This window comes from Sabethes cyaneus, chromosome 3 (assembly GCF_943734655.1).
Source record: "Sabethes cyaneus chromosome 3, idSabCyanKW18_F2, whole genome shotgun sequence".
NCBI lineage: Eukaryota > Metazoa > Arthropoda > Insecta > Diptera > Culicidae > Sabethes > Sabethes cyaneus.
The window spans coordinates 7,227,144-7,236,496 of NC_071355.1; positions in this window are offsets into that span (position 1 = coordinate 7,227,144).

The window sequence follows — 9,353 nt, forward strand, 5'->3', positions numbered from 1 at the left end:
CTGGTGTCGTTGTCTGCGGTAACCAGTGAGCCCAGATACACGAACTCTTCTACCACCTCGATTTCATCACCGTCTAAATGAATCCGGGGAGGGAGGTCAGCATTCACTTCTTTAGAACCTCTTCCTTTCATGTATTTTGTTTTCGATACATTAATGACAAGTCCTATCCGTTTGGCTTCAGCTTTCAGTCCGATGTACGTTTCCGCCATCCTCTCAAAGGTACGTGTAATGATGTCAACGTCGTCAGCGAAACCAAGAAGCTGGACGGACTTCGTGAATATCGTGCCACTCGTGTCTATACCCGCTCTTCTTATCACACCCTCCAAAGCGATGTTAAACAGCAAACATGAAAGCCCATCACCTTGCCGTAACCCTCTTCGAGATCCAAAGGGACTCGAGACTGCCCCTGATACTCGAACAACACACATTACTCGATCCATCGTCGCCTTGACCAATCGCGTTAGTTTATCCGGAAATCCGTAGTAGTGCATAATCTGCCATAGCTGATCTCGATCGATCGTGTCGTACGCCGATTTGAAGTCGATGAATAAATGATGCGTGGGCACGTTGTATTCGCGACATTTCTGCAACACTTGCCGAAGCGCGAAAATCTGGTCCGTGGTGGCACGGGCACCCATGAATCCCGCTTGATATTGCCCCACGAACTCCTTTGCAAATGGTGATAGTCGACGACATAAAAGTTGGGAGAGTACCTTGTAGGCGGCGTTCAACAGTGTGATTGCGCGGTAATTGCAACAATCCAACTTGTCGCCCTTTTTGTAGATCGGACACACGATGCCTTCCGTCCACTCCTCCGGTAGTAGCTCATCCTCCCAAATCTTGACAATGACCCAGTGCAGCGCTCTAGCCAGTGCGTCACCACCGTATTTCAGCAGCTCGCCGGGTAGCTGATCAGCCCCAGCCGCTTTATTGTTCTTCAGCCGACCGATCTCTTCTGCTACCTCCTGGAGGTCAGGGGCTGGTATTCTGTCGTCTTCTGCACGTGCTCCAAGATCTATTGCCATATCGTCACCTCCATGTTCAGCTACATCGCTGTTAAGGTGCTCGTCATAATACTGCTTCCACCTCTCGATCACCTCACGTTCGTTCGTGAGAAGATTACCGTCTGAGTCTCGACACATATCGGCCTGCGGCACATGGCCTTTGCGCGAGCGGTTTAACTTCTCGTAGAACCTCCGTTTATCGTTAGCACGGTACAGTTCTTCCATCGCCTCGCGATCCCGATCTTCCTGTTGGCGCTTTTTCCTCCGGAAGACCGAGTTTTGCCTGTTCCGTGCTTGTTTATATCGATCCACATTCGCCCTCGTACGGTATTGCAGCATCCTCGCACGTGCTGCATTCTTCTCCTGCACTAATTGCTCGCATTCGCCGTCGAACCAATCGTTTCTTCGGTTCGGATTCATTGTACCTAGTGCCGCTAGTGCAGTGCTACCGATGGCGGTCTTAATGCCTTTCCAACCATCTTCAAGAGTTGCTGCGCCAAGTTGCTCTTCCGTTGGTAGCGCTGCTTCCAGCTGCCGCGCGTATTCCTGGGCAACTCCGGTGACTCGTAGCTGCTCGATGTTGGGTCGCGGCGTACGACTTCGACGCGTGTTATGCACCGTCGAGAGTTTTGAGCGCATGCAAACTGCAACTAGGAAATGATCCGAATCTATATTCGCACTGCGGTAGGTGCGAACGTTTATAACATCAGAGAAGAATTTACCGTCGATTAGAATATGGTCAATTTGGTTTTCTATTCGTTGGTCTGGTGATCTCCAGGTGGCCTTGTGGATATCTTTGCGGGGGAAGAAGGTACTTCGGACTACCATTCCGCGGGAAGCTGCAAAATTTACGCATCGTTGGCCGTTGTCGTTCGTTGCGGCATGCAGGCTGTTTGGCCCGATTACCGGTCTATATATAGCTTCCCGTCCTACCTGCGCGTTCATGTCACCGATGACGATTTTCACGTCCCGTCGCGGACAGCCATCATACACCTGCTCCAGCTGCGCGTAGAACGCCTCCTTCTCGTCATCGGGTCTCCCTTCGTGTGGGCAATGCACATTGATGATACTGTAATTGAAGAAACGGCCCTTAATCCTCAACTTGCACATCCTTGCGTTGATCGGTTGCCAACCAATCACACGCTGGCGCATCTTTCCCAGTACTATAAAGCCGGTTCCCAGCTCGTTGGTGGTGCCACAGCTCTGGTAGAAAGTAGCCGCTCGATGCCCGCTTTTCCATACCTTCTGTCCTGTCCAGCAAAGTTCCTGCAGTGCTACGACTTCGAAGTTTCGGGGATGTAATTCATCATATATTATCCTATCGCAACCCGGGAAGCCGAGCGATTTGCAATTCCATGTCCCGAGTTTCCAATCGTAGTCCTTATTTCGTCGCGTGGGTCGACGCCGATTGTTCCGATCCCTATTTTCTTCTTCGTTGTTGGTAACTTTTAGTTTTCCAGGGCGGCTTGTTGGGCCTGCCCCTAACCCCCTGTCTCGCCGGAGGACCATCGTGCACAGCACTGTTTAGAGTCCCTGCTGGCATAAGGACGAGTATAATAATCAGCCGCCCCTAACATGGAGAACAGACGCTGTTTGAGCCGCACCTCCTTGGTGAACAGCCGCTCGTGTTTGACGAAGCATTTCCTCTACCGCCATGCTATGGTTACCGCGCCAGTATTCGCGTCGCACCTCCTCACTTCGCTATTGTCAGATTGACAACATTGCCCAGGCTACGCCGCATTTGGTATCATATGACTCGTGGAGGCGTGAGGCGGGAGCTTGTGAGGACCAGAGCTGTGTTTGACGCTCCTTCCAGGTTGTCAACTCACCATTTGAAGCCATTTGAAGTCGTAATAAGTAAAACCATTCTAATTTTCATCATTTGTCGTAAATAAAAAACAACAACAGCAACAATAACAAATCATTTGTTGGATGGATTTAATGAATACTCTAAAAGTTCTTGTGCTGATTTGACTAAAACACACTTACCTTCCGATCCGTGAACTTTGAAATCACTGAAAAGCGACTATTAAAGCATATTATTGAAATTACGCAACTGACTTTATTTCTAAAATCCGTCCATCAAAATTTTCCATCGTCCGAATTAAAAATCACAACAATGTTTGCGAAGCTCACGCGCATATATTTGTGAAGGACGGCATGCCAAATGTTATTCTACAATATTTCTGCAGGTCAGGCAAGTGTTCCTGGCTGTAGAATAACGACAATGCCTTTTTTCCTGTGTGGACTCATCACTGCGACCTATTTGATCTATTGTGATATCGCCCGGGTGTTTGCTGTATGACGTGCACAGCATTTATTTTTGTTATATTCGCTATTGAATGAGCGATATGCTTATTCAATTTTATGCGTGTTTGTGTGTATTGGGGTTTACCCTTCCTTCAAAGCTTGATCTACTTTACCCACTTATTCCTCGCTGCCAGTACTATCCCATATTATAGCCGTCCCTGGCGAGGACTCATTCGTTCCTCTGACCAGTACACTTAACTATAGGAGGGACTTTTTGCACTTTCAAGAGGTTTCAGTGGATAAATGTAGAATTAAACATGAAGGAAGGGTAAATGAGGGGGGCCTGAGAATAAACCCATGCTAAAGTCACTTGACATCGAATGGCTTGATTCTACTATGATTCGAACCCACGACCATTCGCTTGTCAAAGCAGACTCGGTAACGTTGCGGCACCGGACAATGCCTTGCGCGAGTTATTTTCATTTATGAATGACGGAAATTAAATCGATTAGTCGACATTTTCTTCTTTGTCGCACGAAAAGACGTAGGAAATTTGGCTGGTAGGACTTCTTTAATGATAAAAAGCATTTAAATAGATCTCAGCTCACTTTAATTGATCGCGTGGTATGATAGATAACTATCTAAAATATTAGGGAATAAATAGTTTTGCATTGTGTGTCATAAAAATGCTGAAATTTTTAATAATTTATGTTGGATAGGACGGGAATAGGCAATTACGACAATGTAGCAACATACCCTATGTATATTTATTTTTGACAGATACATATTTTGCCTACGACTTGCAGGCTTCTTCAGTGTCTGAGTTCGAAAACAGACACTGAGGAAGCGTGCAAGCGTTGACGAAATACGTATCTGTAAAGAAAAATATACATAGTAGAATTTAATTGGAAAGTTTTCTTTTTAGTTTAATTTTAGGTTCCGTATTATACTAAGACACTTCGAAAACTTCAGTGTGTTTATTAAGGTTTTTCCCGCTGTTTTGACAACTTTTTGTCGTCCTTTTATCATATTTTCATTTTATTTCCGCTGTATTTTTGTCGACTTCCGTCGTCTTTTTGTCAATTTTTCGTTGTATTTTAGCCAACTTTACATCACTTTTTCGTGACTTGTTATCGCATTTACGTTGTCTTTACACCGATTTTTCATCATCTCTTTGATGTCTTTCTTTTCTGTATTATACTCATTTTTTCATCGCGTTTTTGTTGCGTTTTCTGGAGGCTTAAATATTCAATAGTTTTTTTTATTATTGAATAAAAAGTGTAAACAAGGATTCCAACTACAGCAATACCTAGACATAAGATAAATTAAAATTTCAAATTAATTGTTTTTTTTTGTCGAAAATGTTTTATATACAATGATGATTTTTTGTGTTCAAGTTTTTGTGGCACAGAGAAAGTAATCGATTTTTTGTGTGCAAAATCTGTCACTGGCGCCCTCTAGAAATGGTTTGCCTAATGCATAAAAAATATGCGTGTTCCTTTACATGCCTTCTTTGTTCCTTTACATTCCTTTTCTTTATATTCAGGGCCGGCGCTAGCCAATTTGTCGCTCCACGCAAATTCTCAAAATGGCGCCCCCAGAATAAACGAAAAACAGCCGGCGTTGCTGTGTGCAGAGATTTTACTACCTACACACTCGAAAACGCACAGTCTCCTAGCGTCTTTCTGCGTAACCACTCACGAGGCAAATAATTTGCAGCCAGCTGCCCTTGAGGGCTAGCGGCACATTGGGATATGGATTTTACATTACTTTTTGTTTTCTTCTTCATTTACACCCTCGATTTTACACGTGGGAGGGAGTGCGAGTCCTCGCGAATGATCAGTATCAGTTGCTCAGGCTGCAATGACGTGCGTGAGCGACGACCGTGGCTGTTAGCTAAATATACTCTCGCAAAAGTCGTTGCAGTGCATGAATAAACAAGAGCGGGAGTCCGAAAGGAATGTTCATGCCGGCGTATTCATTAGAACACAGTCAGAGTCAACCGCCATTTCTTTTGAATAATTGTCGGTTTCTTGAAACACATTATTAGAATGATAAACCTTCAAAAACGAAAAAGTTCGGTTCATATTTCCTTTTACTTCAGAAACTTTGTCCTCATACCTTGCTACTTCATCGAAGATGAATCTGCTGATTGCAGATTCTGAAGAGACTCGAAAATCTCTCCCGAAAAATTTCTAAGTAATTTAATATCATCAATGCCACTTTTCCACCACGTTTATCTGAGTGTTTTGATTGTTGTGTTGTGTTGCTGCAAATAGATTTTCATCAGGAGGAGGTGGAGCGCAAACAGAAAGCGAAGAATGGCGTAGGCGTATGAACCATGCACGGCAGGCACTACTTGGAAAGATTCTCAAAGTACACTTGTCGAAAATTGAGAGAGTACGATGGCTCGGTTTCGGTCTCGTCGAAAGAATACCGGATGACCGTGCAGTGAATCTGTTCTCTTCTAGACCTCCATTGGCCTTAAAGGCCCCATACACGTACGCATATGTTGAGTTGGAAACGAATAAAATGTTGGCGGGTCATTCAGGTCGAGCGGCGAGCCTAACATCTTCTTTTGCTAGCTTGGTTCTTGGCGCTCATACACAGGCGAGAGTGTTGATCGAACATGAATTTAGCAACATTTTCAGCCATATGTTAGTACGTGTATGAAGGCCTTTAGGGATAGAGAGACCCAACTTACTATATGGCTCGACCAGGTTGAAGCCGATTTGCTTGTGTCAAGTTGTTCAACGAATTGGCGGCAAATAACCCAGGACCCAATACATCAAAGAGTAACTCAATAGATATCACCACTTGCCATCCCGGCGTTATGCTGCTAAAGGAGAAGGAAGGAAGTTTTGAATTACCCACTTATTTAATTATCGCTATAGTTTTTTTAATGTAGGCGAAACGGCGCTCCCTCGAAGTGGCGCTCCAAGCAGCTGCATGTTTTGCTTAAAGGAAGCGCCGGCTCTGCCAGTATTAGTTTGTGCTGGAGTTACATAGTAGCGATGGCAGCGACATAATGTTTTAGTGTGCCACTTCTTGCTCTAAGGGTGCTCCATCGAAGAATTATTGGGTGAAAAGAAAACCTTTACACACTTCTCGTTCGTTGCCTGTTAGTCTCTTCCCTGTGGTTTTGCATTGGCGGTCGCCAATTTCGCCCTGTGTTATTTTATTTCATTTTTTATTTATTATCTATTAAGTATTCATTGCGCCAACAATTTTTTGGGTAATCTTGAGATTAATGAATATTTTTCTGACACCGCTTTTCGAATGAAATTTAGCTCTGGGGTCGTTAATAACTAGGGTAGTTGATCCAATAGTTGTGGTAGTACCAATAGTTGCGCTACTATTCATTATTAATGCATATTTTCGTCACCGTAGCATTTTAGATAAAACAATTACATTCATTATATAAAATAGGCTTTTAGAAGTATTGGTAGTTAGACTACACCATTTAAAATTAAAGCATTATTTGCTAAAATGCCAATTTTCCAAAATCTAACGCGCAGTTGGAGCGCACAATTATAGGCGCTCATCTATAGTTTTGCTACGATGTTTTTTCACTTAGCAACCTAGCAATGTATATGGAATAACACAATTAAAGGAATAACAAACTTAGTTAAGGAAACATTAGCGCAACTGTTGGTACAATATAATTGAATCGGAAAATTCAATTTTTCTTTATAAAGCTTCTCGTACAACGAAAGCAATTGTCTTGTCTTGTGACAAATACCTTGTATTTGATAAATTTATATCCCACAAGCATTAATTGAAGCATATATCTCAATAAACAAGCAAAATGAAGTTATATTGTGCTTAGTGGCGCAACTAATGGATCATCTACTCTATGTCAAATGAATTCGAGGCAAAAATAGTCTTGTATAGAGTTGTTCTATATTGATGTTGTTTTATGTCGAAGTTGTCTTACTTAGAGGTATGGCTGTACTTAGTAATAAAGAACATGCTTATTTGCTAGACAATAAAGGATTCTGAAGTTCCTTCGTGTCGTAGCCAGCCATTTTGATGGCAATTGAAGCGGTAACAAAACGGCGTCCAACCGTGTTAATCATAGCCAACAGAATGATCGTAGTTCGTACACCGGCAACTCGGAGACCATCGGTACTATGACAGATTACCTTTCGACAGTTCTCTGTACCGCCCACTTAACTTCGTGGTACGATGCTGGGCTAACAAGCCAGTCGTCGCATGTTCGAATCTCGGCTGAGCGATGCTTGCTTGATAGAGTCAGTAGGATCGTTACACTGGCCCCGTAATTTTCCTGTGCTCTAAACAGCCGTCTACGAAGTCTGTCGATAAAGAAGGGTAATGTCTAATGACGGTTTAAGCCTACGACTTTGCTTAGTTTGTAAAGTTGGACGCCGTTTTGTTACTGCTTCAATTGCTATCAAAATGGCTGGCTACGACAGAAATAGGGAAACATTTCCTGCTACACTTCGCACTACAGAATTTATACTAGGAACTGTCAAAATGTGCGAAGTAACATATATGAAATTACTTCCCTGTTTTCCCGTACTCCAACCAGAAAGATATCAGTACTACTTCTAATGGCAGCATACAGGGTGCGTGACGAATTTTTGCAGTAAATTTTGAATATCAATTTCTCATGCTTACGAAACAATACATTTGGCAGCACTGAATAGCTTATACTGGTGGGTGTCAGATGTAAACAAACAGTGTTGAGTATACTGAAGGATGTCGAAACAAGAAAGTAATCGGTTAGCCGCCGTCGTTTTATTGCGTGCCGGAGCAGGCGTAAAGGAGATAGTTCGGTCGGTAAAAGTGTCGGAAAGAACAGTGTACTATGCAAAGAAGGCTTGGGAAAGTGATAAGCTAAAAAAAAAGTGGAAAGAATGATTAAAAAGAATCCAGCAAGATCAACAAGGAAATCGGGTGTTCGGACTTCTCAATCTGGCGAGAAATGTCCAACAACCTTGGTTATAAGTCATTTGCGCTACGCAGAGGACAATTTATTAATGCTGCGACCAAACGACAGCGATTGGAGAAAGCTAAAAAACTTCTGAGTGGTTGAAGCAACCTCGCACGCTATACCAGAAGGCACTTATTAGTTAGCTCTAATGCACCTCAGATTTCTCTTCACAGCATGTTCGTATTGGTCAAAACGATTAATTTAAAAAAGATTTTTAAATATTCTATCTTGAGTTTTTTGTAAAAATTCAATTTTTAAGTTTGTATAGGGGTTTTTCCCTCTCAAGTGATCTTACCCATTGTAATCGACTACCTCCGATTTAAACCAAATTTGGATAATTGTTCATTCCGACCCCACATTCAAGCGTGCCTCATCATAATGGTTCTGTCATCTTTTTTCTGATGTAATAGGTTAGATTGAACAAAGTTAGATTAAACTTCTCGGTCGGTGGTTTCTACAGTAGGTGGAGGAAGAACACACATTAATAAGGAGGGTTGTGCAGTCTCCTTTTGTCCAGCACCTCTGTGGTTCATAGGTACACCGGTACCAGTGAGCCACACGCACTGGCGGGTGTTGTGGGTTCAAATCCGGTTATAATCTCTGATTATAGCTTGGTTCGACCCATGCACCTTCCACCATTGGACAAAAGGTAGGAGTCACAACGACAACTTGTTAAGCGTAGCTACCTATTATCCCCGTCCCCTTCCTTTCCACTTTTCCCCTACATTCCCAAAAAAATCTTTCTTCATTACTTTCCCTTACCGTCCCTTCATCAATTGTAGAACCATCGTTTCAAAAAAAAAATATACCTGTAGTAACTGTCGACGCAGATATACGTTGGTATCGACCGACGACTATTCGCGTTGACGAACGTAAGCTGCTGCCACCTCCAAAAGTTTACTGTAGGGGTGAAGCAGAATAGGAATTTGTTAAAGAGCGCAAGGGATCGCAACATTTTGGCAGATTTTCACCCGCACTCACCTATGGGAATTTTTATGCGTGGTGCAAGAGATCGATTAATACCGTCAACGCGAATCGATATATCGTTGCAGGTCGGTTGAACATTTCCCATCCCCAGTTCGAATTATATGCAGCAGTGGCAGTTCAGTGAATGACAGAGTTTTTGTCAGACAGACCTGTGA